The sequence below is a fragment of the Botryllus schlosseri genome, chromosome 11 (assembly GCF_051294905.1).
Source record: "Botryllus schlosseri isolate E-star chromosome 11, Bs_hap1, whole genome shotgun sequence".
Taxonomy (NCBI): Eukaryota; Metazoa; Chordata; class Ascidiacea; order Stolidobranchia; family Styelidae; genus Botryllus; species Botryllus schlosseri.
Window position 1 is genome coordinate 22,365,820 of NC_137246.1, and position 23,372 is coordinate 22,389,191.

Below are 23,372 nucleotides of genomic sequence, written 5' to 3' on the forward strand. Positions count from 1 at the left end.
CGCGGGAATGTTTTTTATGCTTATACAACTCAATGAATACCCATCGGCCTGCTTACTACATTTTAAATATTCTCTCCGCTATTGTGTACACAAGGATATACTTCTCTTAGTAACCAATTTCTAGTGAATTCCGAAACACATTAACGTGTGTTAACTTCTGGTATTACGCGATAATATCATTTTCATGTGTGATAATGTCACTTGTCAAGGTGATATAAACGTAAGCTCAAACTACTTTGACATACACAGTCCTAAAAGTAGGTAGTTCCACCTGAAAAACCTCTTGAGTAGAGGGTAAGTAATACTTTGTAATCGCTATTGCATAAGTAAAAAGTTAGTATTCAGGGGTCTATTTTTTGTTTAATACTGAAACAGTCTTGAAGTAGAAACGATCCTATATCACCAACATTCCAGTATTTTCTGTATGTAGGGAAAACCTACTTGAGTACTCAGTACTTCTCTACTCATCGTCTCTGAACGCTAGAGGTGGAGATAGTCTACAAACATTTACTTACGCACCTTTAAATCGCTACTTGTACTTATATTCGAGAAGAATTGCTCGACGTTGAATATCATCCGATAGCGTTTATGATACTACTTTTACATCATAGAATATAGAGTTATAAAAGTAAATAATTTTAGGATAATCTACATCATCAAGCTGAAAAGAGGATGTACCATGAATTAGTACTTACGGATCATGATGAAGTGAAAATTCCTTATGGGCTCTATCACCAAACTATGACTGAATTGGACATAATTAATATCGCGAATTCTCTTATTCGCCAATCTCACGTGTATGAGTTAGAATTTCGTCAATGTCATCTCAATGAAAACCTCCTCAAGATTCTATTGGATAAAATTCGCGGATTTGAATCTGGGGTATACGCCTTCGCACATTCCGCTCGTAGTCATTGATCATTATAAATTCACGTTCTATTTCAGTATATATGTTATCCGTAAAATATTGAGATACAGCTTTATCGTTATCGCATTGTTCTGTATTACTAATGTGTTAAGGCGCGAATTGGTGGTATCGCAGCGAATAATGCTCATTTGCTACTGGTATAGGCATTAGTCTCGATAGCTTTACTAGATAGACTATAGTCAGAGTTGATCAGTGTTAGGCTGTTCATAGATCATTTAGCGTTTTATGCGTTAAGTTTTGCGCTCGTTCAGGTCGAAATAAGAAAACTCAGCGTTACAGCACACAACGACATTGAAAAACTCATCCCATTAATCTGCGAGCTGATGAAGCAGTGTGCTTCGACAGAGCTCAATCTGCAAGAAAGTGGTGGATCCGAAGATTTTCTGATTATTTTGAGTAAACTTATCCAGCACCATCAGGTATTGGTGATGGAAAAAGCTAGGCGCTAATCTAGTATAGAGCCTCTCGAAGTGATATTTCCTAATACCTCATTTCCGTAGGTGAAATTGAAAAACCTCGATCTCAGCTACAGGGAGAACATTAACTTTACGCAACTCGGGACTATTATTTCGAGCGATCTAACATATTTGTCAGTTGTGAACTCGCGCTTGCAGTCAACAGATTTCATTGCTATGCAGCTCAAAAACATTAAGGTCTGCGCGATTATTGCTGGGTACAGTTGTTAATGATCACATTCTGTATGAGCGGCTGTGTAGAGATGAATGAGGGAAATTCTAGTTTAATCTTAGCATATTTAGCCTATAATATGACGTGAGTGACTAAACAACATTTTTTTCTGTTATAAGTTTGAATTTTTTATGGCTGATCATTGCTGATCGTAAATTTACAGTTTCCGATATTTTTTAGCTCCAATATCTTGACATTAGTTACAATCAGCTGGATGAAGAGTGTATGATCGCGCTGCCTGCCTTACTTTGTAAAGACAAGACGGTTACTCTTATCATGAAAGGATGTGACCTTACACCCGAGGAAATTCGCGCTTTTGAAAGTTTTGCTGATATCGGGGTACTCGCTCGTTTCTATAGTTTTGTGGATCATTTTGATATAAATTGGTGGATTTATAGGTTGAAAGCCTTGATCTGAGTTACAATGCCGATATGGAACCGGCGGGCTTGAAAGAAATTGGATGCTTCGTAAGAAAGCATTGCACGAAAACAGTTCGACTTTCAGCTTGCGAATTGGATGAAGACTCACTAATCTCGTTAAATAATGGTCTCGGAATTTATGAGGTGATCATTTGAACTAGGTCTGTTTTGTTTTCTAACTGAAATATTCAATCACAGTGTAATGCTTATGTGAGTTTTAGTCATATTGAAGCATGACATTTCATTGTTCGATAGAATTTTCATCATCAATAAAGTGTTTCTGATCACGAGCTTCATTATCTTCTTCGGTGTTGAATAAGTTTTTGCTATTAGGAGTAGAAATCGCAAAAAGAATTGCTCAACCGTCGGTAAATAATATTATGACTAATCTATTACGGCCTTCGAGCCGTTTGTAGTCTCGTAAACTATCTGAACATCACACCATGTTTTAGCTGCATTCGCTGGATTTAAGTAGAAATCCCGGCATTTCATCCTGCTACAAAACAGTAACTAAAGTCCTGTGCAATTCCCGTGTGGAAGAATTTAATCTGTGTAGTTGCAAGATGCTTTCCATGCAAATCAGGAATCTGAGCGAAGAGATGGGAAAACGATGCGATACGGTAAGATCTTTCTGCTCAATCATAGATCCCGATATAGCGATGTAGTTCGTTTCTGCATTTTTAAATTGATATAAATCTCCTATTATTCAATTAACAGCTAAAGGCAATCGACCTCAGTGATAGCGATAGAACGAGAATCGATGAGAAATACGTGAATTCCATTCAGAGCTTCGTGAGATATAATCCTGAATGCCGCAAAGTCAAACTAGTCTTACCGCGCTTGAGTGGGGAAGATATGAAGACCTTGAGAAAACAACTGTTCTCACCCTGTAAGGGGATATTTTCCGAATAAATATGTATCTAGATGAGAATTAGGAGATTTTCCTTTACTTGATAATGCTTTGCGTGAGCGCTACGGCCTGATAAGATTATAGGTAGGTAGGCCTACATATTGGTAGAAGTTAAGACATGCCAATGTAACTTTCCGCATTTCTGTCTATATCGATTCGGAATCCACCAGAAATTGGTTACTATGTGAGCGAAGTATTCTTGCAAAGCAACAGCACAGGCAAATTTATATTTGTTCGGTATGGACAATATTATAGAACATGATATTTCCACTTGGAGAGAAGACGAAATTTGATGTCATAAGGTAGCTCATTTTACACTATCGTAAATCTCTGTCGCTATAATGCTCGTAATCGAATCAAATTTGACCTGCAATGTATTCTGGGTAACCCTAACTCAAGGTGGGGAGTCGAATATTAACATAGTTATTCTGTTATTAAAGTTGACTATGTATAGGTACGTGCTACGCTACGGAAAAAGAGATTTAGCCAAAAGTCTGTATAGAACTGCGTTGGTTTTAAAGGTGTTACATCATGAAATGTCTGACGAAATTTGGTATGGTGCATTGTTATTATGTCCTACAACTGTGTACTAACGTTCAAGGTGAGAATTTAATGTTTAGCATGCTAATTCTGTTATTGAAATTGACTATGTATGGGTATATGCTATGTTCACGAAAATCAGATATGCGTAAAAGTCGGTATTCGACTGCGATAGTTTCAAAGGTGTTCCATCATTAGATGTGTGATGAAATTTAGCACGGTGCATTGCCATAAGGCTCTACAACTACGTATCAAGTTTAGAGTTGGTATTCAATGTTAAGCATGGTAATTCCGTTATTAAAGTTGGCTATGTATGGGTACGTGCTATACGCTCCCGCAAAACAGATGTACGCAAAAAGTCGATGTAGAGTCGCGTTAGTTTTAAAGTTGTTCCATCATGAAATGTGTGATGGGATTTGGTACGGTGCATTTTTATAATGTCCTATAACCGCGTACCAACTTTCAAGGTGGGAATTCAATGTTTAACACGGTAATTCTGCTATTGAAATTGACTATGTATAGGTATATGCTATGTTCACGCAAAACAGATATGCGTAAAAGTCGGTATTCGACTGCGTTAGTTCTAAAGGTGCTCCTTCATTAGATGTGTGATGAAATTTAGCATGGTGCATTGCCATAATGTCCTACATCTACGTATCAAGTTTAGAGTTGGGATTCAATATTAAGCATGGTAATTCCGTTATTAAAGTTGAGTATGTATAGGTACGTGCTATACGCTCCCGCAAAACAGATGCACACAAAAAGTCGATGTGGAGCCGCGTTAGTTTTAAAGTTGTTGCATTATGAGTTTGCTTATCAACTTTGAAGGATTGCGCAGTTTGTGGTGTGATACGCAAAATTAGTGTGTTTAAATCAGACCTGTCGTACACATAGTGATGTCGCATTAGTCCTAAATATACATGATAGAATATCAAGGAAAGTATCATCTAACGTATAATGAATGTTATTTCTTTCTCGGAAGCAAGTCATTATCCAAACATAGTGATCAAAATTATCGCAGAGCAATACCGGTTTTGCGTAAATTCCGAACAAAATCCAGAGTGTAAGAGTCTTTAGTGCATCGGAATAGTGTAGTCTTCTATCTACTTTACAAAATTTATACGATTTTTCTTGCTGCGTTCCGGGATAAAATGTAATTTTTCGCCCTTTTTGTTTATTTTTAATAAAATTAGTATCCATTAAAAAACGCCGTGTAAAGGTAATGTACGAATACAAGTACAAGTTGAGATTTCAAAGTAAGTAAGTGGTTATGTTCGTAGACTAACCCCACTTCTACGCAACGATTTTTCAGTAAGTAGTTATGTTTCTAGGCTACTTTTACTTCTATTTAACGAGTTTTCATACTAATCTGCTTTCTTTAATAACTTTCATCTTTTTCATCAGTGAGCGAAGGTAATACCGGTGTTAACACCATGGTCAGATGCGAGATAACAGCGACTCAGAGCTCATTTAGATACCTAAGCTACTTTAAAATTAGTACCCGAGTATTTGCTGCAATTATACTGCCAGATAGTTATAGCCAGAGGGTTTCGATGGTGACGTACTTGTATAATGCACATTTTGGAGAGAGTAAGTAAAGCAATGATTTCAGATAAATCCATTAAATTAAGGTAGAAGTAGCTATTTACGAATAAAAGTTAGTATTCTAGTTCTATATTTCTGTTAATACTGAAAATGTCATGAAGTTGAAGCAATCTGAAATCATAAACACTTTAGTATTAGGTACATATACGCTAAAAGCTACTTTAGTATTCTGATGGAGTACAAATACTAGTTTACTTATCAACTTTGAAGGCTTGCGCAGTTTGTGGTGTGATACGCAAAATTAGGGTGTTCAAATCAGACCTGTCGTACACATAGTGATGTCGCATTAGTCCTAAATATACATGATAGAATATCAAGGAAAAGTATCATCTAACGTATAATGAATGTTATTTCTTTCTCGGAAGCAAGTCATTATCAAAACATAGTGATCAAAATTATCGCAGAGCTGGAAAATGCGTGAGCTGGACTAACTTTTTACGTAGTTCGAAATCGCTACTTCTATACATTAATTCAAAGTATTTGTCAGTCATCGCAGCACCGCTCATATTGCGCAGCATCTATTTATTTCACGGATAACAAATTACTCCTGCTTTTATCAGAGGATACTTTCCTAGGGTTTGCCTACTAACAGTACTTAGTTTAGATTAATGAAAAATATAGTGATTGAAAATAGATCACTGGATTATAGTTTACAGAAAACTCCACAATTCTATGTGACGTCCTTGCATGACAACAGCCTTCGAACTATTCGCCACCTCTTACAATATTTCGAGTCATGGGTATGAATAATTTTTAGAAAACCTAAATATGCCGCATCCAAACTTCGTAAATTTTTTCGATTACTTTTTTTCGTTTCTATCTATTTTAAAAGACTCAGTGTGGAAGTTTCGAAACTTGCATGAATTGCAAGCTACATAATACAACTAGTTAACACGCGCTGATGTAACTTTCCTCATTTGTATGCATAGCCTACGCGAATTCACTGGATTGAACTTTACTGAATACTCCGCAATGTAAAATTAGTATACACCATACAAAATCCGGATTGTTTAAGTCTTTAGTGTAGCGGAATAGTGTAGTTTTCTAACTACTTTACAAATTCATACGGTTTTTCTTGGTGCGTTCCAGGATAAATGCAATTTTTCACGCTTTTTTATTTTTATTTTTTCATTAAAATTGGAGCTACTGTATATTATTTATCGCCTATATTTAAATTCGGTGTGCTAATGCGTTGAGGTTGAAGCTAAAACATCCTATTTCATGCGGCCAAGAAGTCTAGCACCGCGTAGCCGAATTTAGCATACCGAAAAATATCTACTTTACAAAATTTTCATTTCTTTATGTCCATTAGAGTCGCACCATCTATTTATTTCACGGATAACAAATTACTCCTGCTTTTATCAGAGGATATACTTTCCTAGGGTTTGCCTACTAACAGTACTTAGTTTAGATTAATGAAAAATATAGTGATTGAAAATAGATCACTGGATTATAGTTTACAGAAAACTCCACAATTCTATGTGACGTCCTTGCATGCCAACAACCGTCGAACTATTCGCCACCTCATAAACACTTGAGTAGGCCTACATTTGATGCGTGTGGGGAACACCTAGGTAAATTTTCATATGCGTTTAGTTTCCAGCTCTGAAAGCAAGCTTGGTCTATGATCAATAGCAACTATTTCAACAAATATTACATACCTATTGATAGATAGCTAAGGCACCATGTCGACCCAAAATTATACCTTTTGCCGTCCATACTTTTATAACCCTTGAAGGGGTAAAATTTGCATTACACTAACTTGCAATTGTGAAGCGGCGTTTCACTGTCGGTTTAATCACCCTTATTCTAGTGACATGAAAAGGACTGAATCGTATGAATTGTGGTCACTACAAGAATCGAGCGAAAGCGCCGTTTCACGCCGTCTTGCATCGGTCACGATTAGTTTTACTTTTCAACTAACTTGTTGTCTGTCGTTATATTCATTAGACTCGCTTTCATGCGGCTAATTTGTCCCTATCATTATAACGTCGGTGATCGCGTACCTGCGGCGAAGGTGTTCGTTTAATTATAGCAACGAGAACCGGATCCCTGCGGCTATTCCGTTGGCATTTTAGTGCCGAGTTAAATACCCTTATACTCGACATGCAAACATTATACAGGTAGCGGTTATACTGCGAGCTGATGAATTCGTCATCTATTCGCCTAGCGTAGTTGTTCATAATCCCGACCTTCCGCTCGTATCGTATATACTACAAGCCAGTGATCGCTACATCAAACAAAACGCTCAGATCGAACGCAAGAACTCGGATCGCAGTGTCGGACGGCAGCAAAGCGGTGTACCTCGAAACATCAACCGATCTGGAGGATTTCAGCTAGTGAATCGATGCAATAACGATCAACGATATCATTGATATGCTCTTTTTTCGAAATAAAATGAACTCGTACACTATACAACGCTATTTCAAGGAGACTGAGTAAAGTGCCAATGTAAGTTTTGACGCGGCAATCATAAGTCGTAAAATGTGGAAACTGCAGAAACCGTAACTTGTACACATAAAATCAAGTTTAAAAAATATGGATGGATGATAGGCCTATTAGTCCTAAATACACATAATACAATATCTGAGAAAAGTATCAAGATGCAGCAATCAATGCAGCGATGATATAGCAATGGATGGATGATGTGGCACTATAGGCGTGGCGCTTGATGATGTGGCACAGATGACGTAGAAGGTGAATGTACCCTTAGGGTATGAAAATGGGCGTGGCAATTAGGATGACGTGGCGAAATTTGATTGGCCTGCAACAAAAACGGATAACAACACTACTCAGTAGCCACATTGCTACGGCAGAAGAAAGTTTCTATTTATTATATAAAAATAAATAACGAAAAATTTCAAATTATTCTGTTCACCCCATGAAAGTATTAGGTTGTCTATAAAAACGATGTTATTCAAATTTGGTTCAATTCCAACCAGTAGAAGCGGAGTTATTGCCGTCAAAAATTTGGATTTGAATAAAATAGTATTTGGTCACAGAGTCTATTCGCAGCTAGTTAGGCCGCCCGCCACGCAAATTAGAATTTATTTCGTGTCAGCCCAAAAACAGCATGACATTACGAACGATAATCAACCTAAATGTAACAGTATTGGGGAGAGAGTAGGTAAAGCTACTGCTGCAGAAGCGGTAATTCAGATCAGCGATGATAGCAGGCGCACCAGCCTACTGCGTATCAGGCCTGCCCCACGCCACACACAGTCGATAGTAGCACATTAGCTGCAAGAGACGTCAGTAACCTCAGACCGTATGCCGCTATACACAGTCTATTGTCGCTAATTTGCATCACAAATAACAAAATACTAAATTGCAAATGTCTGGCGAAATATTGGACATAAAATCGGCATTTCAAAACGAAAGGGTTTCGATTTCAACATGGAAGCTGTTTCGACCCTGGCTGGCAACTTCACTTCATTTTTGTGCATTGCGGTATTTATTAACGTCGGGTAGGAAGTACCGATTCAAGAAGTCTGAGCTATCGCGGCGGTTTCCTCAAAATCATTAAAAGACAAATGACTAGCTGGACACATGTTTGTTAACTGCATACTTTCCAACACCAAACGGAACCATTGGTCTGTTGCCGACGGCTAAATGAATAGAAGAAATATTTGCTTATGACATCACAATCAAGCGCTGTACAGTATTACTATAGAAATTAAACATGGAACGGCAACGACCGATTTTGCAGCTTCGTTCCGCTTCGCAGGGGCTGGAGTGGAGAATTGTTTTGCGTAAGCGACTGTAGGATTTCTGGCAATCCAAAAGCTATCTTCCCGAGCGCAGAAATTATTGAATCTGGTCTTGATCGAAAGCTACTGTTGCACTGATTCCAAAAATATAAATTTAAATAATGATCAGGCACTGATCCACCTAGAATCTGTCCTCCAAGTCTGAAATATCGGCATTGTTCAGAACAATCGGGTGACCGCAACACAATGACCATAACAATGACCCGTTGCGACTCTCCGATTGTTCGAACAATGCCGATATTTCGACTTGGAGGACGGATTCTAGGTGGATCAGTGCCTGATCATTATTTTACTTTATATTTTCCGAATCGGTGCAGCAGTGGCTTTCAATCAAGACCATATTCAATAATTTCTGTGCTCGGGAAGATAGCTTTTGGATTGCCAGAAATCCTACAGTCGCTTACGCAAAACCACTCTCCACTCCAGCCTCGGCGAAGCGGAACGAAGCTGCAAAATCGGTCGTTGCCGTTCCATGTTTAATTTCTATAGTATTACACTTGAGGTAACATCGTACCATATTGCTCATTAACCTGTGTGTCAACCTGTATACTGACCCATAAACCTGCCTTTGTGATAGCTAGCCATCGGCTCATTGTAATTCGGATCTGGTACACCCCTGTACACCCCATCCGAGTGGTACACCCTTTGCAAATTCTGGTACACCGTAGGGTGTACGACAACCCCGGTTGAAGAGCACTGGTTTAAAGAACATACATGTTGAAGTATAAAGCAAGTGTAGTAATGCCTTATATTTTCCGAAAATAAAGCTATGCACTACATGGCATTTTTACGATCTGCCATATTTTTAATTAACGTATACTAATAGCGGAAAGTGTTGAAGCCGTATCCGACTCAACTTCTCCGTATTCCTCTTCGACTGAACTAGGGGCCTTATAATATGGGGGAGGGCGCCTTGTCGTGATTTTCTATAAAACCAGATGTTCGAGTAAACAAAGGATTAGTATCGCATTTCCATGTCAATACTATCATTTACATCCCATGATGTGGACGAATGCGTATTCTGTCAACAATTGATACCTCCAATGATGCATCAATATGAGCCAAGCTCTTTACACCTTTCACATAGCGCAATTTGCAGCTTTTGACAGTCCATGCGAACGAATTACGATCGTCTTCACAACTTACTTGAGTAGATTTAAAGTCAGTCAATTCTACTTCTACTTCAAGTAGTTTTATGTTGCTTATGAAAGAAGTACTTCTACTTCTACTTGAGTAAATTTTTTCGTCGCTACTTCTATTTTTACTTGAGTAGCTATGACCACTTTGACCACCTCTGTCGGTTACAGTATTTTAAAGTGATCGTGATCGCAATCGATTATTATTTCTCATATCTAGTCGATTTCTTTGTAAAAGAACGTTTATGCTTTTTACTTCTATACAAGGACTATGACATACACTGTTATTCGTGAACAAGGACGAGTGCGTAATTAACAATTTACAATCAGGTTATTGATCGCAGAACAGTCGGATTTTCAAACTCCTCTGTCGATCTTTTGCATCACAAGTATCAGCTTTGCTGGTCATTGGGTAACGAATTATCTACACGTAGTAAATAGATCAGAGGTTCTTCGTCGGCGTTTCAATCAGAACTCCTAGATATAATTTGTCACGACACGCGGTACGTGTGGTGGTATATCATGTGAAGTGACATACGCAAGGGAGGTTGGGGTTCGAAATTGAAACCCCTTCTTTCTTTCTGTGTTTCAAATTGGAAATCATGCTTGGAGCGTGTTCAGAGTCAGACTGCTTTGGCACTCGGACATCGTGTCTGGGGAGTGCTCGGACATCATGTCTGGAGTGTGTTCGGACTATGTTGCCACTCGTACATCGTGTCTGGGGTGTGTTCGGACTGCGTTCCCAATCGAAAATCGTATTTGAGGCGTGTTCGGACATCATGTCTGGGGTGTGTTCGGACTGCGTTGACAACCGGACATCGTGTCTGGGGGTGTTCAAACATCATGTCTGGGGTGTGTACAGACTATGTTGCCACTCGGACATCATGTCCGCGAGATATGTTGGTGCTGCGACTGACGTTATTGTGAATATAACTACTGTTCTTATTGCGAACATGAGACTGTTCTTATTGCGAACATGACTGTTCTTATTGTGAACATGAGACTGTTCTTATTTTGAACAAAATTGTTCTTATTGTGAACATAATCAAACCAACCCTCCTCTAGAATGCAATTCTAAGCGGGGGAGATAGCGAAGTGATGAGCGTCGGTGCCATCCAACGAGGCGGCGCGGGTTCGAATCCCGCCGTTGGAATTTAACCTCGTTCCCATGTTGTTGTTCTTACGGCGACAAAAAAGCCCAGAAATAAAGACTAGGTAAAGAAGGAAAAAAAGCAAGAAATAGCCAGGCGGCGCAGGTTCGAATCCCGCCGTTGGATGTTAACCTCGTCCCCATGTCGCTGTTCTTACGGCGACCAAAAACGATGAAAGAAAAAGAGCAAGAGATAGCCTATAAGAAGTACCGACGAAGAAAGAATAACATCGAAGAAGGCTGTGGCACTATAGGTCGATATGGATCCCAGTTCAAGTGACCCCAACTCGGCATTCTCCCATCTCAGTTCATTACATCGTATGATGTGTATTGTATATCGCATTCTACATCGTGTGTGTGTGTACTGTGTGTGTGTGTGTGTGTCTTGGGCAGATGAAAATATAATATGATTGATTGATCAGAGAGAATCAATCAATCAACGCATCGTGCAATCCGAGATTTCGTGTCGGGTACATCGAATTCGCGAGTGACTTAAATTTCAGGATTTTAAGAAAGGGGGTCCTAGCCCCTAACCCGGAAGACGGCATTGACTTTACCTCTCACATACATCTTTTTACTGCCAGGAGAATAATTATTCAGGCCGTGATGAAAATTTACTGACAAGTAGGCTAGCTACAATATTGATCAATTCAGCACAAAACTAAATTTTTGGCAAAGAGCCATATCCTACAGCCATGAGAGCCATATGTGTAGTCAAGGGTTGCATTTAAAACAAACGGCGTCTTAAAAAACCTTTTGAAAAAATTGTGTTTTTTAGTTGCAAAATTATTCCATAATTGTGTAAATACTTCCAACAAAACATGTTATATGAGCCTACGGACAATTACCACTCGTTACAGCAGTCGTATATCGATATGGGATTGTTGGAACCCTCAAAATAGTCGGTTCAACGGCAATAATACGGATATTTTGTCGAAGGAGCTATATTTACCGTACATTTGCAATTGTCAATGCCAATCCACTATGGCGTCACAATTGAATATTCGTGACGCCATGGCTTGAAAAAAAGCAAAAAAACAACAACAACAATAAAAACATGTTTTAAACAAGGCTCTTGTTTTAAACATGTTTGTTTTAAATTGATTTTTGTTTTAAATGCAGTCCTACCTACATACATATGGCTCTCGAGCCATAGGTTCCCGACCGCTGCTAGATATTCAATTGAATACCATATTATCAAGCGTCCCAGTATACTAGTGTGTTGCTAAGACTGGAGTCACCTTTTTCGTATGAATTGACTTGACTTGACTCGAGCCATCTGAGTCACATAATTTACGAGTCAGTTTCAAGTCATCACGTTACGGTATCGATAAAAATGGCAGAGCCTGCATACGGCATATATTATTCGGATTGTTCGCGATACGCTGGTGTAACATGCGAAAGTGAGCAATCATTACTGATTGTGCGTTTCACTGAGCCTCCGGTGCTCTGTTACAAATAAATTGACCGCAAACGAAGTGATCGGAGATTGCAACTTACTTTGTCGTAGACGAGTAGTGATGTAATATAATGGCAAAGATTCTATCTCTGTTCTATAGACTGCTATAATTGTGGTTGGTGCTCAGTTTGACCAAACCTCTTGTATGATTTAAATCGACTTCTAATATAGTTTATATCACTCTTCAACCATCGGTGCAGGGTTAAATTGTATCTCACGGATGAGTAGGATGATTCATATCCATTCGTTTGAACTCTTTGAGGTTTCGTATACTATTCTATATTTTAACTGATAACACTGGTCGACATGATTTTTGTTTTCTGGCCGAAATGATGACTATTAAGTAGGCTTACCATACGTCCTCTTTTAAGAGGATTTGTCCTCTTTTTTGACTTTTTTGAAAGTGCCCTCGGAGGACGCCATTTTGTCCTCTTTTTTGAGATTTTGTCCTCTTTTTTGAAAATTTAGGTCAGATTTAGAGGAAATTGCGAGTGATATGCCGCAAAGCACAGAAGTTAAGCTCCGGCGGGTATTTCGGAGTGAAAAACGGTGATCTTAGCTCTGAGCGAAAAGATGACCTTTTTTTTTAGTCAACCGATCACGAAGTGGGAAAAATTTACCGGTTTTTGAAAATTCTTCTCCGGTTTTGCATGTCTGAACTTTCTGAAAAAGTGTCCTCTTTTTAGATTTCCAAAATATGGTAAGCCTAAGTCAATGTTTGTACGCTGATTACGAATATGAAGTCGCTTTTTTCACTCACGTAAGGATATTTTATAATCAGTAATTTAAAATTTTGCATTTTAGTGCTAAAATAGCCTTTTCTGTGACGTATTTCTTGCTGTTTGGTCATAGCTATCACCATTGTGACGTCATCAGAGGTGGTCGAAGTACTTACCATAGGTACTCAAGTAGAAGTAGAAGTAACAGCATCAATTTATACTTAAGTAGAAGTAAAAGTAACTTTTTATGAGTATGTAAAAAACTCATTATCCAGGCCAAGTTTTTGATATCAGTATCAATTTATTAATATTTTCTTCCTTTCAAAACATCGCAAGACTGCGATACAACGAAAAGATAGGAAGGTGTCGGAACGACTAGGAGTATAGTCTCAATGTCGCTGTATTATTCATTCATTGTGCTAGGCCTAGGCGATGTAAAGAAGCGGTATGTACAGCACAATGAATGAATAATAAAGGGACATTGAGGCTGTGAAGCATTTGAAAACAAAAATATTTACCATTTGGTGTGCCAATATGGTTTGGAGAGAGCCACATGGACGCGGAAAAGATTGTTACTTTTGCTTTAATGTCAAAAATCTGCAAAAAATTCAATTTCCAATTTGATTTCGGCAAAACGACCGATTTCTCATGGGCCAGATGTTAAAATTCCCTTGCCTTCAAAAGTTTTACCAGCAGTTGAAGAAGATTTACTCGGTGAAGAGTCTTTGTGTGAAGAATGTTTTGAGCATGTGTGTGATGGTGATCAGCAGCAATATAAAGTTGAATCATGCTGAACTAAATACCTGTGTCATAAATTTGTATTTGCCAAATGAATCTGCTCTTGTTGTAGGCTCCAGATTGAAAGCCAAATATATCGCCAATCTTGGCACTGATACCACTCTTGCTTGGAATATGCATCGTGATAGTAAATACACACTCTTATTTGCCGGGGAACCCTCTTTTGTCTATTGTGTCGATGTTCAAGTTTTCATAGAGACATTAGGAACCGCGAATTACACCTCTTTATTTATGCATCAAGCCTAAAAGCTGTTTTGTCGCACAATACAAATCAATGTGCTATCCTTGTAGCTGTTACAACTGGCATCAAAGGGTCTTGTGAGAATATGAAACTTTTGATTTCAAATTTGGAATACAGTACTTAAACTACTCAAACGTGTAATATTTCCGTTGATTTTGAACTCATAAATATGGTACTGGTTCAACGGCCTAGAACTACAAGGTATCCTTGTTTTATGTGTGAATGGGACAGTAGAAATCATTGAATTTAACGAAAGTGGCCGATGAGGGAGTGTCTTACACCTAGGCTTTAAAATGTTTCAGAGCCTGCTGTTATCGACAGATCTAATGTTGTGTTTCCACCATTATATATTAAACTGTATCTCATGAATTTTTTTTAAAGGATCTGATCAAAGAGAGAGAACGTGCTAAATACATTCACAAAAGGTCTCCTCACTTGAGTTAATACAATAGAGGGTGTATTTACTGGACCTCATTTCCCAGCAAACACATTACGGCAAGCTGATATCCGTCGGATAACTTGTCATTTGGCACAGAGTCAGCCTACCGCTATCCGGTTGCACCGAGCGTGTCGACTCCTGGTGGTATCCAGTGGGTGACCACTGATCATCCATTAAGTCATTTCTGAGTCACTTCCTGGCCACTGTAGGGACAAAGTCCGGTTGGGACCGATATCCATAGACTATCCACTGATCAACCCTCTGAATACTAGCTAGCTCCTGGACCTGCATATTTCCTTACCACAGGTTAGGCGACGCACAAATACACTTAAACAAGATTGATTTTCAGGCAAAAAGCTTATATTATCAAATTGTCAGCAATAAAAACTAAGCAGCAACGAGTAAAATTAACAACGGCTGTAAATCACGTCAAAATCAATCACTCACTCTAGTTCAAGACATACAATAAAGCAACAGGTGGACTCAAAAATATCACAAGCAGTCGATCAATTAATCAATCAGGCTAAAAATATGATGACTACGAAGTATGTACACTGGGAGGATTACAGAATACCACAGATACACAACTTATCAGAAACACCAGAGGTTGGCAAGTTTTGAAAATCATTATAGGCAATAATAAAAACTGCAGCAAAGTAAAGCACAGCATTGAGTCAAAGCAACAATAATTGTCAATCAATCAAGGTAAAGAAGCATGCACACTGGAAGGATTACAGAATACGACACACGGACAAGTGTTGAAAAATTATGATAGGTCGAAGCAATTACCTAGAATTCTGCCTATGAGAATAAAACAAGACACGCACTGCATTACACATGCACATTAGGGCTCTTCAAAAATAACTTTTTTTCTCAAATCATACTGGCTACTTGATAAAATTGTTAGGTTACCTAATTTAAGCCTACACACAAAATTTGGTTCAATTCCAGCCAGTAACCGCTTTGCTACAGGAGAAGAAAGTTCCTATTTATTATATAAAAATAAATAATAAAAAATTTGAAAATTTTCTGTTCACCCCATTAAAGTGTTAGGCTGTCTATAGAAACGATGCTCACCAAATTTGGTTCAATTCCAACCAGTGGAAGTGGAGTTATTGCCGTCGAAAAATTTGGATTTGAATAAAATAGTCTTTACGGTGAGCACAACTATAATAAATAAACAAAGAATCGGTCACAGTAATTACTATTTTATTCAAACCCAAATTTTTCGACGGCAATAACTCCGCATTTTTGAAAATCATTATGCCAACAAGACATAGCGATACATTCAAAATTGCAGTGCAGTAAAAAAAGCACAGCATCGAGTCGAAGCAACAACTGTCAAATCAAGTTGCAAAATTACGTTCACTATATGAGAATACCATAGGAAAAAAATTCAAAGTGGCAGGTTGAAGTTCTTCAATGACAGTAAAAAGACATGCACCGTTGCACACTAGGGAAATATCCGACGTTGATATTTAAGAATTAAGATGGCAAGTTTTGAAGGTGAAGAGGTAATACGAATAGAGATACAAAAAAACAGGATGTTTTATTCTGGTCAATTGCTCGTTACGACATCCTCTATGTGCAGATCTGTCACACATTGAGCAAGGTGCAGTATAACAAACAAAGCACTTCTACTCGGGTTTCGCCTACTTGTACTGCATGTTTTTTTACTACTTCTACTTAGGTTTTTCAGACATAACCAGTTAGATAGCCCCTAGAATGCACTAAATAGTGAATGCAATTTAGAAATCGCACTATAATTGGAGTGCCATTATATATTTTTCGCGTACATCCTTCAATTTTGAAAGCGGCCTCTACCAACTGCAGTAACCTGCAAGTGTGCGACTCGTTCTACTTTTGGAAAGTACTCAACTGCAGTAACCTGCAAGTGTGCGACTCGTTCTACTTTTGGAAAGTACTCAAGTAGTCACAATTTCAGATCCACCTTTACTTGAGCAGCAAGGATGACTCACTTTCACCCCTTTTTGATCGTATATACCGGATGAAAATAATAATCAGCAGATTCAACTGTAACTTGTAAAAAATTCCACAGCAAGCAATGCACACTTGCAAGCAACAATCTCTCTAGCTGGAAATATCTTCAATCTTCATACAGGTTCAACTTGCAACGAGGTCATAAGTTGGTATGAGGGAAATGACTTTATACTGCATCCTCTTCCTTGTCTGCGTAAGACTGAGACAGGATACGGACTTGTTCTGCATTCTTGTCCTAAAATAATTAGCAAGAAAATCATTACAAGCGAACATGAAACGATCCTTCAAAATGCTACCAATTCCGAACGCCTTGCAAAATTCATTCAAACACTGACAAAGTACAGCATACTATGCATAAACGCACAAATCGTGAATATTAAAATTTATGATCATTATGGAACAGTGGACACTAGGGGTGTTCAAAAAAAACTTTTTTCAAATTTGATTGGCTTAGCTGGCAAATCATTAGGTTATACCTTGCACAAAAAATTTGACTCATTTCAATTCGCAGATGCTGAGGTCATCCAATTAGAAATTTCCATCATTTTTCAAATAATAGTATTTACGGTGGAAAATTTCACCACTCCGACATGATCAAAACGCCTAAGATGTAGGGATGCTTTTTCCCACTCATTTCCATCTTTACAGGGGCCTATGGTAGAGTTTGGATGAAGACATCGCCAGTTGACGAATAAAAGATATGACACGGATTAGCTGGAAATTAGTAGACTTCATTGAAATAGCTAATAGACACGTTCAAATGATGGTGATATACTTTGCAAATAAACTACTTTTCACACTAATATTAACGACCACGAAAATGAAAAAAAAACTGACACATAGGTAAAACAAGGGTAAATATATGAGTATGGTCATGGTCATAGGCGCCGAGTTACGGGGTGGCACCCCATTCAATATGCTGAAACGCCCGCCGGCTGCGATTTCAAATTTTCGTATATCTCTATTGTCTAGTCATTTCGATACGACATCAGCGCTGTCAATGAGCAAGTCCGTGATATCGCGTAAATGCTAACTATTTACCATTAACCGATACACACTCAAATAATTGAATACGCAGCTTCGTAGGCGGCGACAAACTAATGCTTGAAACGCCCCAATAAATTGTAACCCGGGATTTCGACATGCATTTGTCGTGTTGTCAGACTAGGTTCCGACCCATTGTGCTGTATTCAAGTTGGTGAATTACTGATTAGATGCGCCAGGCGAGGCCTACAATATTCGTATCGTAGGCCTCGGATGCGTGCTTTTTCGTCTGCTATCATCTGTGGGCTACTAATTCTTGTCTGGTTTATACACTCGCATTTCCTCGATGTCACGTGTCGGTGTTTGATTCGTTGATAATACTGCGCATTGTGCAGTGCACGGCGTTGAATTACGTTGTCAAATAGTGATGCAACACGAGGTTTTCTGTGGCGTAAATTCTGAATTTATTCGATTAGTTCGAACGGGAACCTTCTATTTTCCAATACAATAAACTTCATTGCTGGACGGACTCGAGCTCAACCATATCGCGGATCGAATTTCAAACCATTTAGCGCGTCCGCATGCACGCTATAATCGCTGGCATGAAATATCACGTGCGCCAGGCTATGCCTGATATCGTTACCAGCCTGAACTATCGAGTCTACAGCAGGACTGGCGCATGTGATAACATCGCTGGCCTAAACCATAGCGTCTGCTACAGACATCATATGATTTGCCTGCTATCTCTACTTATTTGCGCAACACCGATCTGACTTCAATCTCGTAGTCCTTTTCCGGAACAGTCGTAGAATATTGCAACAAGCACCTAAACAGGAAGATTATAGTAAACAATTTATAGAGACGACAACTAGTTCAACCTACGATATATAATATATTGTATAAACTCAGTGCACACAGAGCTTTCTTCCCAGTTCTGCTCAACTTTATCAGTTGCCACTCTATTGGGAAACTCAGGGCTAATCAATTAAATATACCATATACTCACCATTTCCAGTAGGAAATTCCCAGCAGAATGAACCTAGACGACTCTCTCTAGGAAGGGCTACTTGCTGAGACAACGTATCTGAACAGATAAATAACAGTCAGTGGCAACTCAAACACGCAATAACGGGCATGGGTTGATTAAACGCAGTCAAATAATGGTAATCTTATAGCTGGCGAATAGAGCGCAAAATTTAATAAAACAGGTCTCAATATAAAGCTACTTTCGCACTGATTCAGAAAAATATAAATTAAAATCTGGTACGGGCACTAAAACCCCCGAAAATTGCTTTTAAAATGTGCATTGTTTCTAACAAAGGTAGCGGCAGTAGACAATGACAAATCAAATGTGTAGAACTGATTGTGACATCATTGAACGCCTTGGCGAAGTCGTGCTGAATATATATTACAATGAAATTCAAGAACCGCCGTGCCGAATGGAACAAACTGTTTTGTAGATCGGCCTGTTGCGTACCAAGAAATACGCGTTGATAGTAAATTCTATGATATATGTTTAGGCTTTTGTGCTATAATTTATACTTATCCAAATTTTTGAATGCGCGACGACGCATAAAATACACAAAATATTCACATTACGACTTATTTGCGCTACAGCCATTGATACGACGCGCTATACTCTGAGAATCACGGGGAACACGGCAAGCGACTTCGCCAAGGCGCCCAATGATGTCACAATCAGTACGAGACATTGAACGGTCATTGTCTACCGACGTTACCATTGATAGAAAAAATACCGACTTTGGCCTTTCGGGGGCGATTTCCGGGGCGTTCCAGTGCCCGGACCAGATTTTAATTTCTCTTTTCAGAGTCAGTGCGAAAGTAGCTTTCGATTGAGACCCGTCTAATTAAATTGTTCATTCTGGTCGCCAGCTCTAACATTAACGCTGAGTTATCAAATTGGAAGTTTCTACAGTCATCATTGCATGAGCTGAGCATAGAAAATTTCAAATAATTCATAACTTACATACGGTATACCCAGCTCAGCTTTCTAGACTATATATAAGAGTTAAATAATTTTTTTTACAAATGAAACGGTCATAACTGCAGATTTCTAGATGTTTTGATACCACATGGAGGAATTAAGCTTTAACCTGCATTTGGTAAATTGGTGATACACGGTCCGTAAAATCATGACATTACTGGCAGATTTCTTCCTTCACTTTTCTTCAAGATGCTGAGATTTCTTTTCGAACTGTTTCGCCCGAGCTTCAGCAAGATCAGTGTCACTATGGTATCAGTGGAACATGTGCGTTTTCTTTGAATCTTCTCGTGACCACCCGAATCAGACCTTGAATCGGAATCATATTTGGTAGATCTTCGTATCCGTCATCTTTTCCCCGCATCCGATGCCGAGCTATCCAAGTTAGTATTGCAATACTCAAACCATAGCGCTGGGTAGAATTGAATATCGGTACTTCAATAATACAATTTGGAAGCCAAGCATTAATATCATGATTGAAATACCAGCAATCACGACTCTTGAGTAGGGATGTCTATCACTCAATTTGGGTTACGGGTCTCATTCAAAAATTCTGATAGCTTGCGGTCAGTCAAGTGATACCTTCCAATCCATTTCCAGTTATTAATCACAAAACAGTAACTCTTACCTTATGTTGATCAAGAAATCAAGTTTGGTTACAATAAAAGGACGTACTATAACAGTATCAACTCTAAACCTACCTATACCTACCGAACATCCGTCATATAGCTCTTTAATACTATAGGGATTTAAAAACCAAGCGCATTTTCGTTGTGCACATACGCCACTTCTGACTATAACCGTATCATTATCATTGACTGACTACACTGCTACAACCAGTGGTTGCGGTTAAGTAATCACCGAGCTAAGTGGCACACAGCAAATGTCGAAAATGCTTCTCGCCGCTGACAACAATTCACTTCACAGAATCACGGTTCAAACTTCCCAGACGAAAATTTGAATCACGTGAACTGGGCTCGCTGCGCAATGCGCCACTGCGCATATCGATGAAAAAGGCTAATGATCTCATTCACTTCACGCATGGCGCGACGCACGAGGAAAGCTCGTCAATCGTTGAGTGGTATTCAGCGGGGTAACATCACTTAGCTACATAACATCGGTAAGACATTATGAGATACAAATATTGTAATTGTAAAATTGTAAAGTTTATTACATGCTCGAAAGAAAAGTACGAAAGAGAATGTAGCATTAACTATTCAATATACCAGCATATAATCCCTGTAAATTATATGGCGATCAAGTCAGATTCACTGTGCGCAGTCGCCATTTCTGCCGACCCATTGAACGTATTCAAGTGAAAAACGCTAAACATCTCACGGCATGACGCACGCGAAAAGTTCGTAACATCTTTCGGAATTGCGAATGTTCACCACAGGAACAAACAGTAACACGACAGCTAAAAGGGCACAGAAATGGCAAAGTTTAAAAGCTTGAAATGTAGGCCCGACAGTGAATATTGACCGTTCAATGCCAGCATGCATAATCCGGTTACGTGACGTCGCTATGAAGAATCACGTCCAGTGATGATTTTCCGTCAAATTCTATTGAAATATTTTGAAATACTGAAATGTGTGCAATTTGTGCATATCAGCGTCGGGAGTTGAGAGGTTAACTTTATAGCTGAAACAAAATGGAGCTATCCTCACACTGTCCGAATATGATATCCATTGGAATTCTGATTCGCACTTTCAGTGGACTATCCCGAATTACGGTGTGTAAATGTGCGATTTTCTTTCGAACTGTACTCTTGAAATATCTTGAAAGGATGAAATATGTGCCCTTATCAGCAAGAACTTGAGTGGTTGACTTTTTAGCTGATACAACATGGAAATATCCGCACACTGTCAGATTACGATATCCATTGAATATTGAATTGGGACTTTTAGTGGACTATCCGAAATGATTTTCTGTATGTATGTCCTAGGATATCCGAACCGGACATTTTCGAACGTGGATAGCCAAGTATTAGCCCACGTCTATCCAACCGGACACTGGGACACTCGGACACTGCTTGGATAGCCGTAGGCAATTATGTGTTTGCTGGGTTCTTATTAGGACGGCGGATTTGAAAATAAATACATGTCTCTCTTTCATTGAAGTTGAATCTAAATTTCTTGGAAATACTAAGGATCCTGATTATCTGGAGGGTTTTAGTTCAAGATAATCAAACCTCAAAATCAATAAAGTAAACTGCGAGCTTTGTAGGATGTGTTTCGTGTCATATACGGACCTAAACGAGCATCAACGCCCTTAATACAGCCGTATTCGATTTTTGCGAAAAATTGTGACGTGATGAGTGAATTCTGACGGCAAATTCGGAATCAGCATCGTCAAATTAGGTAAACTCAATTATTCGTTCTAAAAAAAACAAAAATAAGTTTAAAAATGTCGACCCGTGTAATTATATAGACTGATGCTATACAGTAAATTATACGTAGTTTTGCATCCAGTTCTACGTATGCGTGAGCGATACGACGCCTTTTCATGATTAGGCCTATTCAACTTTATATTCGTCCCTGGATTCAAAATAAATGGCGACTTTCAAACAGCTATCAAAACACTATGACGTAATTATGCCTCGTGCCTGGAAAATTAAGCTTGACTTGACTTGACTCGACTTGACTCGAGTCACCTACAAAAATCCAGTCACCTGCAAAATCGATTGACTTGACTTGACTCGAGTCAAAATGTGCAATGACTCGCGACTCGAAGGTAGTGACTTGATCTCAACACTGATATATATTCAATAATAATATAACAACATGTTACGGATCAAATGGGTTCTATATTCTATAGCCACAGCTATACAAACAAGGGAAATGACAGAAACACGACGATATAAATATACATATTTCTATGCACCCTTTGTTTCAGTATATTATCTGGGATTATAGTCTTGCGTAGCATAGGCCCTATATGCGTTTTACCAGCGTGTAGGCTGCTCGGTACCGAGTACGAGCTGTGGTTATACGTAGTAGCCTACAAAAGAATGAACTGTAAACGAGGAAGCAGGAATTTGGTTCATCGCGGTATTTTTCTTTAAAGTGTGTTTTCCATGTAACATGCATATAGCGGTTACCTAATGGCGGTGTGCACTTGTCACCGACTTGTCCCTACTGGTGACTAGGGCTGCGCACAATGATTCGAGTACTCGAATCTGAATCGAGTATTAATCTTAATGATTCGAGTCGAGTAGTAAAAGGTGACTTTTTTCGACTACTGAAATCCTGCGCTCCATGTCAATAAGAGTAAATTTATCTACAAAAATTATAATTCGATACCATTTTTCACTCTGGAAGCCTTGAAACTTCGATTGCTCGTATAACAGCATGCGTTACACGTGTTGCAATGCTACAAATTACCTCTACATGGTGTACGACAGGCTTTATATATTATTTGTGGTAGGGTGAAAGTTCATATTTGAATTTTGTCATCTCCCAAACTGATGGGACGTCATAATAAGTGATAAGTGATACTCGATTACTCGATTACTCGACTCGACTCGAAGCAAAATACTCGATTCAGAATCGAATCACTCAGGTACTCGATTTTTCCCAGCCCTA

General features: G+C 38.8%; 1 protein-coding gene and 2 long non-coding RNA genes across 4 annotated transcripts in view; 2 read left to right on the plus strand and 1 right to left on the minus strand.

Moving 5' to 3' along the window:
* Positions 1-23,372, plus strand: part of LOC145450282 (intraflagellar transport protein 57 homolog) — a 207,298-nt gene that overhangs the window by 176,441 nt on the left and 7,485 nt on the right. The window lies entirely within an intron of this gene.
* LOC145450573 (uncharacterized) lies at positions 973-3,116 on the plus strand. Its single transcript, XR_013918523.1, has 2 exons — positions 973-2,654; positions 2,752-3,116. It is a non-coding gene; the product is annotated as an uncharacterized LOC145450573 (long non-coding RNA).
* Positions 18,543-21,852, minus strand: LOC145450610 (uncharacterized). The gene is made up of 3 exons (XR_013918538.1): positions 19,901-21,852; positions 18,793-18,870; positions 18,543-18,612 (listed from the first exon to the last, which is right to left on the minus strand). It is a non-coding gene; the product is annotated as an uncharacterized LOC145450610 (long non-coding RNA).